Below are 4664 nucleotides of genomic sequence, written 5' to 3'. Positions count from 1 at the left end.
TTTTAAGCCTTGGCCGGCTTACATACTTGTTTTATGTTAAGGGTTTAGTTTTAAGTAGAATAGGCATGGTGGCACGAAAAAAAAAGTAAAAAAAAAATAAATAAAAAAAAACAAAAAAAAAACATTAAAAAAAAAACATTAAAAAAAAAAAAAAAAAAAAAGACAACGAAATATGAAAAACAAAAATGTTAGATAGTTAGATTTGCTGCTGTGGTTGTTCTAGTTTTAAGTAGTTTATAGGTAGAATAGGTAGTTTAAGTTAGTTTTTAAGTTTTATTTAAGGACCTTATTTTAAGTAGTTTGTAAGTAAAAATAGATAAAAAAAAGTAATTGATATTAGTTTTTTCAAAATTTTCTAATAAAAACAAAACAAATAAAGTTTAAATTGAAGTAAAATAGATCTTAAGGCCGAAAGGCATTAGTAATTAGTGTTATAGTTTAGCTTAGAGTGTCCGTATGGGACCATTAAGTTAGTTGTAAGTTATGGATAATTAGGCTAGTTTTATGAATTTTTGTCTAGCTTTAAGATAGGTTTAAGATTGAATAAATAAAAATGAAAAAAAAAAAAAAAAAAAAAAAAATGCGTTGGACTGCCATGCAAGGGGCTTGGGTTCAATCCCTGACTGTGCCACCTTAATTTAAAAAAATTAATTTTCGCGGGTACTGCCTCTTGCGAGGAATTGACAATTTCTTCAAGAGTAATTCTTGTCATGAAAAAGTGCTTTCTCAAATTAGCCGTTCGGATTCGGCCTTAAATTGTAGGTCCCTTCCATTCCTGACAACAGTACTCGCACACAGGAATGGTTGAGAGTTGTAAGTCACTAGGCCCTGGTTCACAACGGACTGTTGCGCCACCCCATTTGATTTAGGTAAATAAAAAAGTTTTGTTCTAATTTGATAGTTTCTTTTTTGGATGAAATAGCAGTTTTTATTTGGAGGTGTATACAACTTTAATCGACCTTGACTTGTTGTATTTTGTTAGCTGTGATTTTGAGAGTTGAGGCCAGAAGATCATAAATCAAGTTTAACTGCGGATCCATACTCAATCACGAGAGCTCACACACTTAACATAAAGACGAATTGTTGGGTACTACTTAAAAATATTCTGTAAGGGAAGGTAATAGAATTCCAATATCATATCATCTTAACCCTATACTAACTTATTTCAAGGGCTCAATTGCAAATTTTGGTTATTAGATTTTTTAGAACACTGTTCTTAAGTAAGGTGTGGTAGCTTTTCTAGTTTAGTTTTCTAAACGGCTTTTTGTGTGTGAAATCTTTCCAAGATTCCAACAGTTTTCTTAATATGCCCTAAAATCTAAAATACAATAGTTTAGAGTGGTGCATTTTATGCAGAAATGTTTGAAATTGTGGTCAAACTTGGCTTCTTTCCAAAAATATTATATTCTGTTCTTGTTTCCATTTTTATAAATGCGAAGAACGCTAAAAAATACAGATGTACAAATGCATTGAAAGAGAAAGTTTGCCTAACAAATGATATCTTTTATAATTGTTATCTCAACATAATTTTCAGCATATTTACTTGTAGATTAGAATTGTTGCTGGAATACAAATTGCTAAAAAAAATAGTGTTTTGCGTGAACTTTAAAACTTAAAAATTGTTGAACGAAATTTTTTTCTTGAATTTAATGGGATGTGTGCTTGAGGGTTTTTTAATTGGCTCAGGTAGATTTTGGTGACCCGTGGCGGCCATTTTGTTTTGGTGACATCTATTAAATTTTTGGTTATTATTCAGTTGCTTATAAAGAATCCTTCAAAAAGTATAAACTAGAATTGAGAATAGCCAAGAGATCCCCATGGAGATCCTTCTCTAACTCCATAGAAGAATCCTCGAAGGCATCAAGGGTAAGGAAGATTCTCTCGACAAATCCAAAAATGCCTATAGTTGTCTTAAAAACTCAGATGGTACATGGACTAACTCTTGCGAAGAAACGCTAAACCTGCTATTAGACACCCACTTCCCGGATAGCTCCCAATCTGTTAATACAACAAACAGTCCTGGGTCGGGTATTAACTTAATTTTTCCTCAAGGTCTGGTTACAAAAGAAAAATTGACATGGGCTCTGAATGGTTTCAAACCTTACAAATCTCCAGGTCCAGATCAAATCGTACCAGCTGAGCTACAATATACTATTGATATAACTTCGCCCATCATTGAGATGATCTTCAAAAGTTGTATAAATCTGGTCTATATACCTCAGCGATGGAGGGATGTTAATGTAGTTTTCATGCCCAAGTTGGGCAAATGCTCGCATGTCAACCCTAAGGACCTAAGACCTATTAGCCTATCATCTTTCATTCTCAAAACTCTGGAACGATTGATCGATATCCATATACGTAACAACATTGAGAAGACAATATTAAAGTCTCAGCATGCTTACTGCAAAGGGAAATCGGTAGAAACAGCCTTGCACACTCTGGTAAGAACTATCGAATACTCCCTAGAGAAAAAGGAATACACTATGGTGGCCTTCTTGGATATTGAGGGCGCTTTCAACAACCTTGACACATCTGCTATCACTTCTGTTATGACGACCTTAAACGTCGAATACTCAATCCGTGAGTTGATTAATCTAATGCTAAAAAGCAGGATCATCAACTCCAGTTTGGGAGATTTTTGCACAAAAAGGTCTGTCAGTAGAGGCACTCCGCAAGGTGGTGTTCTGTCCCCTCTCCTGTGGAACATAGTGGTAAACCAACTACTAATATCCCTTGAGAGGGATGGCTACAGAGTGGTTGCGTATGCCGATGATGTTGCTATCGCTGTCACAGGGGAACATCCTAATACACTGAGAGACCTCCTCCAAAATGCACTCAATATGCTCACTAGATGGGCTGATAACTGCGGACTTAGTATTAATCCTCAAAAAACAGACCTCGTCCTTTTCACACGGAAATACAAGATCCCAGTAATTGTACCTCCTTCAATAAAAGGTATACCACTAATTTTTACCAATGAAGCCAAATACCTTGGTCTGATATTGGACAAAAAATTAAGTTGGAAATCCAATATACAGGAAAGAGTTAAAAAAGCTACAGTAGCTCTTTTCCTTTGCAAGAAAGCTATAGGAAGGAAATGGGGTTTTCAACCTCGCATAACCTACTGGCTATACACATCGGTCATCCGACCAATACTTATGTACGGGGTTGCAGTATGGTGGACTGCACTGGAGAAAGTCACATACTGCGACATACTCAGCAGAGTCCAACGTACTGCATGTCTCTGCATAAGCGGGGCATTGAGAACCACACCCTCAGCAGAGTTAGACACTCTCCTCCATCTGACACCCCTCGACATCTTCAGTGAACAAGTGGCAGCGAATACAGCGATAAGACTCGACGCCTCATCTCAATGGACCAACAACAATGTGGGGCACTCCATCATTTTGAACCTCTTTGGTTCTATACCAAAGTACATTGACTACTTTATTCCTAAACCCCTATTTGGAAAAAACTTCCAGACAAAAAACTCTTGGAAAACCAAAGTATTAATTTTTATACAGATGGATCCAAGACAAATGAGGGAGTTGGTAGTGGTGTGTACTCAGAAAAGCTTAATCTAAGCATCTCATTCCGCCTCCCTAATCATTGAAGCGTCTTTCCAAGCGGAAATTACCTAACCTCAGTTGCTTATGCCAAATCATCATGGCAAATTACACGATTGAACAACACATGCAATTGATAAAACTTTAAAACGTTGCGCACGTTGTGCCGATTTTAAGTTATCGTTTGGTGTGGACGGCGACGTTATTGCTCCGTATTTTTTTAAAACGACGTTAGTGAGACGATCACCGTCAATGGCCAGCGCTACATAAGGATGATAACTAATTTCTTATGGCCTAAATACACTAGACCTAGACTAGGTTAAGGTTAAGTTTTGCTGGGGTAATGTGAATTGGCCACCAATGTCATGCGATTTGACTCCGCTAGACTTTTTCCTGTGGGGTTTCTTGGTGTAGCAGGTCTATGCGAATAAACCACAATCGACCGATGCCCTTAAGGTGAAAAAAACACAGTCCATCGCTCAAATTCAGCAGCATATATGAATCATTAAAAATTTGACCACTCGGATCCGTGACACCGTAAGAAGCCGAGGCGGGCATTTGAATGATGTCATATTCCACAATTAATAGCATACATGGGTCTTTCAAATAATAAAAAATAATTTGTATAATACATCACACACAACTTGTTTTATTCCATCTCAAACCTTATTGCCCTTATTGAAAAACCCTTTATCAGTAACAAATTTCTTTCTTAAATTAACAAGAAACCAACTATGGTAAACAAAATAAGTTGGGAAGAACTCAAGCTCATAAATCTGTCCTCATTTCAATTCTCTATAGATTCAAAGTTTTTATGTTAAATTATAAGATATAAAACGTTTAGTATGTTTTAATGTTAATCTTCATAGTTTAAGGAAATGCCACTTTGTTTGTGTTTTCTCATATTGAAACAATTTTGATTTTTGGGACATTTATGTTCTTGAAATTAATTCAGCTCTAAAGCAAATTCACCTCAAAAAATAGATTTTGTCAATTTATTGAGATCTTACAAGCTATAATATAGAAAATATCTTATTAAAATAATTTAAACCCGTTCCATGATGTTTAGTGTATTGGAGTGTCATGCCAGAGGTCTTG

The sequence above is a fragment of the Eupeodes corollae genome, chromosome 1 (assembly GCF_945859685.1).
Source record: "Eupeodes corollae chromosome 1, idEupCoro1.1, whole genome shotgun sequence".
In the NCBI taxonomy this organism is placed as follows: Eukaryota; Metazoa; Arthropoda; class Insecta; order Diptera; family Syrphidae; genus Eupeodes; species Eupeodes corollae.
The sequence above is the reverse complement of the archived record's forward strand: the minus strand, read 5'-3'. Positions refer to the sequence as shown.